This window comes from Ruditapes philippinarum, unplaced genomic scaffold, assembly GCF_026571515.1.
Source record: "Ruditapes philippinarum isolate M1 unplaced genomic scaffold, ASM2657151v2 ctg5533_1_1_1_1, whole genome shotgun sequence".
Taxonomy (NCBI): Eukaryota; Metazoa; Mollusca; class Bivalvia; order Venerida; family Veneridae; genus Ruditapes; species Ruditapes philippinarum.
Genome location: NW_026854195.1, coordinates 48,346 through 58,857, shown reverse-complemented (window position 1 = coordinate 58,857; position 10,512 = coordinate 48,346). Strand labels below are relative to the sequence as shown.

The 10,512-nt window shown below is 30.5% G+C and overlaps 1 long non-coding RNA gene across 1 annotated transcript; it reads left to right on the top strand.

Moving 5' to 3' along the window:
* The first annotated feature begins 5,741 nt into the window (after positions 1-5,741).
* LOC132739371 (uncharacterized) lies at positions 5,742-10,141 on the top strand. Its single transcript, XR_009626992.1, has 4 exons — positions 5,742-6,488; positions 7,712-7,804; positions 8,481-8,668; positions 9,269-10,141. It is a non-coding gene; the product is annotated as an uncharacterized LOC132739371 (long non-coding RNA).
* Positions 10,142-10,512: the final 371 nt, after the last annotated feature.

Here is a 10,512-nt window from a genome sequence, read left to right as displayed (position 1 = left end):
TAGATTTTCAGTTTAAACAATTTATTGTTTGTAAAATTTGAGATAGATATTAAAGAAATATTGATAATTTTCAAAACACATCATTCAAGTTTTTCCACTTAAACGGTAAAATAATTATAAGAAAATTAGAAGTATCACGTAATAGTTTTTTTGCTGTCAATTAGGCTATGATTCGACTAATTCCCCTACAGGTAAATCCGCCTAACGTACCGGCGAACGGTTTTTAGCTGGGTTTTCGAAAAGGTCAATTAACCAGTCATATACGGTTTACAGATCACATGCTCCTCCATGTACCGAAAACAGGTCACGTGCTCCTCCATGCCAAAAGTTAAACGCTGTACCAATACCCTGCGGTCTCAAGACCGCAGGGGAATAAGCGATAAATCCTTGCATAAATACAGCTTTATACAAATCAAGTTTTTTTGTTCGGTTTCATAACGAATGCATGAAAATATTCAGTATAAATAATAATAATTCAGGTATAACCAATAGACATAGGAAATGTCTATTGTAAACAATATAATAAATGATGAATTTGATTGATATTGATAAATTGTTGATTTACAAAAAGCAATAAAGCCTTATCTTGCATCAAAATCATCACAATGAACATGCCTACATAATAAAAAATGTAAACGTCAATCTAGCATTTTACAGGTGTATCATATAAAATTTTAGTGTAAGGCAATAAAAGTCATAAGGATTGAAAGGTAATGCACTCACTTAAGTTTTCACTTGTCAGAGCAGTCAGATAAAATGCAATAAAGATATATGTCTACTAAAAACAATTAACCTCTGTATGTGGGATAATCACGTCACTATTTTCCTTTCTTATTTTAACTTGAAAACATTGAAAATATTGTTAAAATAGAGAAAAACGGAATCCTTAAAGAACGCTAAAAAAACGACAAAATTGAAACTGTTGCAGGCTCGGTTTGATTGAACCCTTTCATGGACGGATCGTGTGCCGAACGATCTTCAAGCACCGAAATATAACATCTTTGATTATATAACTGTTAAAACTCACATGACTGCAAGATTTCCCTAAAAAACTTAAACATTTGTAAAACAAAATCAGTATTTTTGTCATTTATCATAAAGATTACAAATTTTTTATTGTTAAAATCATGTTTTTTTTTTCTTATTTTTTCTCTCTAACATGATAAAGATCAGTTAAACTTGTAAATTTTACACATATAACTCGTATTCATCATTCATATTTAATTTAACTTTTCGATTTCCCTTGTCTTCAATTTATTAAATGATCACAACCACAAAACTGTGTTAAAGATTTTTTTCTATCCTTCTGTGTTGATAAGAATATGTAGTATTAAAATAACATCAATAGAAGCAAAATATCGTTATAATGCAATTATCACTAGCTAGACAATTAACCTAAAAGCATAATCTATAGTTGTTCCACATAAAATAATTCAAACAGAATATTTGAATCTTGGCTGCCAGAATGTTCTGTGAAGACAACTTTATATGTTTTATATGTCACATAATATAATCTGAAATCAATTCCAAAATGATGCATGAAGGGGCACACAATTACAAGCTTTGTAACGGTTTAGATACACTTTAGGTTACATTTAATCAACTATGTTTACTATATCAAATTGTTGCCGTCACTGTATGGCACCCCATTTCTTTTGAAAGTAATACATGTACATCGTTAACCTTATTAAATTATTTGAAATGATAACTTATGTCAGAAATCATTAAAATATATAATACAGTACTCTGTAAAATTTGATGTTTAGAAATAATAACTAGAATATAAAAAATTATTGATATTCTTTTTAAATTTTTACAAGAGGTTAGTGCTAATTCTATTCTAAACTGACATCATTTTTAGAAGTCTCATCTTTTAACATATACAATGAAAGAAATATAAAACAAAATATTTACAAAAAAATTTTTTTCTAAATTGAACATAGAAACAAAGTCTGTAATCCACTTCATTACAAAACACGCACGCAACTTTTCGTGAGATACATACAGAAAAAAGAATAACGAAAAAGTGAAAACCTGACTAATCTTCTGAAAGTAGTTGAGGGCGAGCAGTTAACCCAATTTATCTGTGATAATTTCTTACAAATGCAGCAATATGTGTACATGTTTGTATATTATCTTTATAAATATTTCATACGGAAATGTCAGAACAAGAATTCATACTTAAGAAGACAAATATATACGACCAAACATTTTAAATTTAACTGATACCATGTTACTGATTCTGTATTGACTATAATTCGTAGCGTGTATACATGCAACATTACAGTGGTAACTAAACAGTAACTAGGGTCAGTTTGTACAATATATAGAAATATGTCATGAAACTTTTATTGAACACAAAATTACAAGTGAAAGCATCAAATGAAGATTTGTAAAGAAACCTAACATTTTTTATTATCAAAGTGAAGCTGATAATATTTTTAGTAAAACGTGACCTATGGTAAATAATAACTTACACCAATTAAAGATTTTTTAATGATCATAACAGCAAAAGAGAATTGTGTGAACAAATTTATTTCTACTAACAATCTTCATGAAGATATGTAAAGAAATGATATTAATCATCCTTACAAAATAAAATTTGACACTTCTTTTTGACATGATGAGTGTAAAGTTCTTTCGCTACGAAGATATTTTACTTGCAGAATCATATATTTTTATTCGACTAAGTCACTTAATAGGCAGTCAAAATTGTTTTTATCTATGTTTTCTATATTTGCCTTACTCAATTATCACCAGTGCCTAACAATTATATAACAAAACGTACCTCAAATACATGTACATGTATATTATTTGTTCATTTGGGTATATAAGTGTACTTCTCATTCCTTTAGTATTTAGCAAAAAGTTGTACGGGCTCACGAATAGGCCGTCAATGATTTTGCCTCAAGTAATGAAGCAGTTACACTTTTTTCACGTTCAGTTGTATTGATTAGTTTTTAATATACCCTTAAGTAATCTATTTGGTGCCTCTGTATGGTTTCATCACTAATACTGAGCACAACATGTCATGTCGTCATCATGTCATTTGACTTTTGCATTATAGTGTTTGTGAGAAACAATAGCTAAACAAATGGTTATTGCAAGCTATAGGAAAACTACTCCATCAATATTGCACGATTTAATGGTATTTTAGCATGTATTGTACCAATTACATACAAATACAAAGATCTATATTTTGATTAAATCAGTAGGTTTGTCTGTAAATAAACTAACAATGCGTAAAAAAGTAACTTTTTATTTTTACTAGCAAGACATAAAATTGATTTTTGCAACTTTATAATGGTTGCTAACAGGGATCTTAAAAAGAAACAATATCACACCGAATGAAAATATTTTATTGTCTCTAGTGAAGTATGAATCTCTTTGCTTATTTCTGTATAATAGACTGTTATAAATAAAATATCAAAGCAAACAGAATATCAAAGTTAATCTTTCTGAGATATTTCACTACAAAGAAAGAATACAATTAATAATTAAAAGGATTTTGTGTAATATATTTTGTTTTTTTAATTAAAAGTAAAATAGGGAACATCTATTTAGAATTTAAGACTGTTTCGCAAAGAATCAAAATACTCTTTTTAAAAAATACAGAAAATGAATTCTTTGTAAAGGCACAGATATACTTCAATATTACTTTCTTTCCATAAAATTTGAGTAAATGCATGTATGTATGTATGTATGTATGTATGTGCGTGTGTGTGTGCGTGTGTGTTGTTGGTGCGTGCGTGCGTGTGTGTGTGTGTGTGTGTGTGGTGTGTGTGTGTGTGTGTGTGTGTGTGCGTGTGACTGCGGCAATTTCTAATTATATACGCGTTAATTTGATATAAAGCGTGCAGATTTTGATGTCAGATTTGAATCGCGTTTTGTGTGTGATTGTCATTTTCTGCATAATGTTGGATTTCTCATGGAGAGGCCCATATATCTTTTGCCACTAAACCTTGATAAATAATTATCCTTTTCAATAAAACATTGTCTCTTGAAAATTTGGATGCTTACCTGGTCTTTGTTAAACTTGAATGTATTTTTAAATTACTTTAGTTGTTTATTTTTCTGGTTGTAAGTACTCATGCACTCTTTATATTTAATCTGCTTTTTTAACTGAAATAATTTGTATCCGCATTATACTTTTTATTTTAAAACGTGTTTAAATCATGTAAAAAGAATTAAAGAAAAATTATAATGCAAAATGAAAATCCCAATTAAAGTATGTTAAATTTAATTGACACTTGGAGATATCTAGTTGTGCAATTAGGCAAAACAGGTACATGTTCCATACAATTGCCTCTATGAAGAAATTTAGGAGAATTAAGTAGTTTACAGGAAAATACAACGAGATAACAGAACCCCTGCTATGGTTGGAAATGAAATGTATCTCTCTGATAGTGCTAAGCAAGTTTAACAAGAAGGTAACAACCAGGTATTAAGAGGATCAAGGATGTAGTTTTGCTTTCATACACTGTATTTCCACATAATTATCTGAAAATGTCTTTCCTGTAATTTTTGAATGTAGATAAATAGTTGCAATTATGCAATTTAAGGAGCAACAACGTGTTTACTTTTTATAGATTTAGAAAAATGAGCTAAAATCTTTTTGACCTAGGAGACATGTCTTTGTTTGTTTCGGATGTAAATCTAATCGACTCGAGTCTAGTATTTTCGGATAGCTGGAAGGTTAATGTCCACTTCTGACCTTACTTTACCTGTCATTATTTGATTGTTTGTTAAATTAACAATATTCTCACGATTTCCCCGAACAATTACAACGGATTGGAGAATTAAACTTCAACGGTTAAGAATTTGGACATATATAGTTCAAACGTCTTATGTGGCAGAACTTTACAATTTTTAGAAGGAATACATTTGTTCTTATCTTTTAAAAAGAACCAACAGGGGTTATAGGGGAGAGTAGAATCAACAAATCATAAGGAACATTATATTGAGATGTCTTCGACATTCACTACCTTCCCTAAGTTCAAATATTTTTTCACCAGCAAATATGGATGAAATACAGAGAGGATATGATAATTTTCATACAAAACGATCAAAAAATATATCCTATATTAAAAAAACTTGAATTTTCTGTTTATATTATGCTTTCTCTCTTTTTTAACCTTATGAATAAGAAGAATTCCCTTTCAATTTTGTGAATTGGCTTAATATAGAAGAAAGTAGTCCGGCAAGACACCAGTGAAAATACGAAAAATATGTTTCACTCCAGTGAAAAATAATTTTAACATTGTAAAAAGGAAAATAAAAATACGCATTTTATTTCATCAATATTACCCAATATTTCATTTATAACTCTATGATAAATGTTTGTATTGCTGAATTTAATTCATAAATAATGCTTATGTATGCAATTTCATCTCCAAATAACTGCCTTTAGATCAGAAAATATAAAACAGTATTGTTATCTCTCATTCCTGGATACAGAAGGCCATTACTGCTAAACTAATTGTCTGCATTTGGAAAGAACTCTATCAATAATTTATTGGAACATTCAATTTGTTTGTTGTAGGGAATTTTGGCCAAATATTTTCTTAAGTCGATATATAGTTACGTTGCCAGTGGAAATATTTACTACTCCCTGTGTAAGAATGAGCTTTTAGATATAAACAACACCAGGCATATTGTTTTCGAAAATTACGCTTTGTGCAGAATCATTTTATTGGAAGGAAATTTTTTCAAAAAAAAATTTCCTTTCTATAGTATCGGTCTGCCTATATCAAAAAAGAACGAACAACACCTAATTGCATTCTGTTTAAGCTCAATAGAAAATAAGTAATTAATGCGACCAAGAAAGTAGTGCAGCAGAACTATATGTATACTTTCAAACGTGGATGACTTGAAGAAAAGGCTGATGTTCAAAAATACTTGAAATGATGATATTCAATGTTAGCTAACATCAATGGAACATAATCTTAAACGTGTACGAAAAAAAAACATCAGTATTATTACGCATTAGGCCACAGAAAAGTTTGTGTCCATGTACCTATGTACAATAAATTGAATATAAATAAGGTGTCATTTTGTAGCAGAGATGCTGAAAAATTCACATGTAAGTCAACCGAAGGGAAATGAAAGTATTTATTGTATATATTTAGCAATTTATTGAATAGCATTTTATGCCACCGCTGATTTTTTTTACGTCAATAACTCAAGAGGAAACAATGGATACAATATGTGGCCTTAAAAAAGCGTACTATTTTCGCAAAAAATGGTTCGCAAACTTTCATAGAATCAAAGCGTTTGAAACAAAAATATTATTATATAAATAATAAAAAACAAGATAACAATACAAGTCTTTCAAAGGTATTCTGGAATTAACGGATGCAATTTGGTAAAACTTGGTTTTGGCTAGTAGGGCACACCCGCCATTGTTCGGACCATCGACAGAATAACGTTCGTGTTTTTCAGATTTCTCCATCCAAGACAAAGATTTGCTGATGAATAACATCGCAAAGGTTTGTGGAAATGCTTTTATTTCTTTGTTCAAACTCGTTTTGTGTTTGCAGATGTTAATTTGTTAGACAAACGAAATTAGGTCAAGGATTGTTTACATTATTGAATTTACAGGTAAACTCGGCCCTATACCAACTCGGGACAGGTCAACTCGGTCCTCTTTTTTAAACCATAAAGCCTATTAGGATATAGATTGTTTAGATTGTTTAGTTAATAAAATATTGTTTGAAATTATCTTTAGATAAATAATTATCTTAAGAAGAGATGTCAAGACAATATATGTTAAATTTTAATCAATAAATAGAGTTTTTAGATTGAATTTTTGTGACAATGAATTTTATTGTATTTAATACTGTTTGTTTTTTAATATGGCAAATGCTTGTTTAACAATATTTTTTACAAAAAAATCTGGAGTAGCATAAAATGGCGTTTAAATTGTAAATTCTTTCTTTCTCTACAATTTCACATACTTTTCAATATCCTTGAGTAGATGTCTGTTAGTGTGAAAATGTTAAACCATGACAGTTATGATGAAAACATATCAAAAGTAAGAAAAGTAATCATTATCAGTAATTATGTAATTATGGGCCGAGTTGACCCGTGCTGAGTTGGAATAGGGCCGAGCTGTCTCGAGGGCCAAATACGTTTAAGGGCCAATCTGACCCTGATTCGAATTCGAATCATATTCTAGGTCCAGCTAAGATATAATAATGTGCTATACTATAGGTAAGCTTAAAAATATCAAACTAAATTAATGGAAATAAACATATTAAATTTATTTGACAGTTTTGAATAATTTCAGTATCAGAAGCATTGTAATTAATATAGAAATCAAATTCATTTTTTTCTCCATTCCATTGTTAATATACCTGTCATATCACTTAAGCAGTATTAAGATTTGTAACTTGGATTTGTCAGCTAAATTATGGGACTCATAGATTTATAGCCCAGCGAGTACTAAGGACCCACACTGATGAGTTTGTAAAAAAATCACTGTATATATGTTCATTCTTTGTAAAAATGTTAGAAGACTTGCAAGTTACCGACTTTATCATTGCATTTATTTATTATTGAAAAAATGCTGAACAGCTACATGTAGTCTCAACAGTGTTTATAGGCTAGAATTTTCAGTTTGCATTAGGGCCAAAATTATTAAATATATTGTTAGTCATGACGGCTTTCCATTGCTGTCATCAAACTTTAACCTTGTTCATAACTTTTTCAGATCTTGGTGTATTGTCTTCATACTTGGCCACAACAACCCTTCAAATAGACCAGACTAAACTAAATTAACTTGACCACCATATTAACATTCAAGGTAAATGTCTAAATTTTCTTGATTTTTGCTATTAGTGGCTATAATTTGTTATTTTTGAATGGATTGTCTTCAAACTTGAACAACAATCTTTCAGGATAGGACCTGACTCACTCATAAATGTCCTTGAAGCTTTTGTGATCAGAAGTTGTACAGAATAATACAAACCCAGAGCAATTTCATTCACTTGGTTTTTTGCAACTTCTGAGAAAATGGATTTTTAAAGATAGTTGTTTTTCTTGAAATTTCAGGACAGTATAGTAGATAGTAAAGACATTTAATACATACTGTATATACACTATAATTACTATAGTATACTATAAAAATCTTTATGCTTGGACAATTTTGAACAAATTGTTTCTTAAACAGTGTAAGAAATTAGGATTTGAATCGACTAGGCTGGTCAGACTACTAGATTGGAATATTCACTTGTCCAAAAGACATTTCACTAGCACGATTCATTTGTTCAAAACAGTTGTTTATATTGCCTCTGAAAATACAGTAGCCTGGTCGGGCTTGTTACTGTGAAAAGTTGATAGCCCGAGGAGAAAATTTAGTAGTCGGACTCTCAGACTACTGCTAATTTCGAACACTGCTTAAATTATTGATTTGATATTAACTAACATAATTATTGGGATACTATATGTATATCTAATAATAATTATATTTTATGTTTCAGAAGTTCGGCCTACATGTCAGATTTATGAATGTGAACAGCAGGATATCGATTTTAAGGATGCTTTAGGGTCAATGACAATGAAATCACGAGAGATAAAGGCTAAAATGTGAGACTGTCAATCTGACTAACCTTGAAGTGAACAAATGGAAAAAATGTCTCTTTCAATAGCATGGGCTTTTAAGGAAGAGGTACATGATTATTTAGAAGTATTTGTATATGATATTTCTTAATTATTATATTCTAATAGTTTTTTTTTCTTGACTTGTTTAAAGGCTGATACAGGACAGTTTATTTTAAGTCAGTGAGCTTCGGTCACTGGATAGACTATTGTCACAAAAAGCCAAATCTATAAAAAAGAATTACAGTGTATTTAAATATCTTATACAAGAAATTAGGAACAAAATTAATTGCTAAGAACAATTGTGACATGTAACATGTATTTAGGATTTCAGCTTTCTTTTCCTTTTTACCTCAGGACAATTCACATTAAAATATTGAATATTCACAGTAAGTAGTGTTAGCACTCCGACATATCTGACATATATGATCATCTTATCATCACTTAGCTGTCTATAGCTTATCAGAATCACTCACATTTATGAATTTAAATAATTTTGAAAAAATTGCTGCTTAGCAAATAGATAAAATACTTGGGGTGTCTGTGACTGATTGGTTTAGTTTCTTGATTTTAAACCTTTAAGCCTTCCACTGCTGTAAGTTCGTTCTCGGCAAGGGTTTACAAGTGAATTTTAATTTTGCAATTAACTTTTTCTAAACAAATATTTCAGGAAACAGAGGCGCTTATATGATAGAACAGTAAAAGCAGGAGTGATAAGGAAAGATACATGTAGAATAAGATGTGTCTTCATGTCTGAAACACTAAAGAAATAGAAATATTGTGGTTTTATAAACTTTAAAAAAAAAATTGGAATATCAGGAGACTGCCTGCCCTTTGCAATGTTGGATAATGAGTTCTTAGATGTGATGTCGAAAGCCTCATGAATATAGTACCATGACTTAATCTAATTAGAAAAAGAAATGACATTGAGGAGAAAACTAGTCACTCACCAGTCTTTCACCAAGAACTAGAGATAACTTTCCAATATTTGAAATATCATAATATGTATAGAACTTTATTGAGCCACCAGTTTTTCACCAGGAAAATAAGATCACTTAAACTATTTTTAGCTCACCTGTCACAAAGTGACAGGGTGAGCTTTTTTGATCGCTTTTTCGTCTGGCGTCCACTTTAAATGACATCTCCTCATAAACCACTGAGCCAATTTCATCCAAACTTCACAGGAATGTTTCTTTGGTGGTCACCTCTAAATATTGTTCATAGAACGCTGGTTGCCATGGCAACCAAAAGAAAAAAAACTTAAAGTATCTTCTTTTTTAAAAGAACCTAAAGAGCTAGAGCTTAGACAAAGTATCTTCTTTTAAAGGTATGAAACATCTTCTAGTGAGTGTCTACCAAGTTTGTTCAAATAAAAGCCCTGGGGGTCAAAATTGGCCCCGCCCCAGGGGGTCATTGAATTCCCCTATATGCATATAGTAAAAACTTAAAAATCTTCTTTTAAAGAACCAAAATAGCTAGAGTTTAGATATCAAGCATGAAACATCTTCTTGTAAGTGTCTACAAAGTTTGTTCAAATAAAAGCCCTGGGTCAAAATTGGCCCTCCCCGGGGGGTCATTGATTTTCCTTATATGTGTGTATAGCAAAAACTTAAAAAACCTTCTTTGAAAAAACCTAAATAGCTAGAGTTTAGATATTAAGCATGAAACATCTTCTGGTAAGTGTGTACAAGGCCCCACCCCAGGGGTTTCATTGTTTTTAACTATTTGTGTATAGTAAAAACTTAAAAAATCTTCTTTTAAAAAAACCCAATGAGCTAGAGCCTAGATGTTTAGCATGAAACATCTTATGGTGTCGACCAAGTTTGTTCAAATTTAAGCCCTTTGTATAAAAATTGGCCATGCCGGGGTGGGGGGTGGTGCAGAGGTCTTTGTTTTACATTATATGTGTGTAGT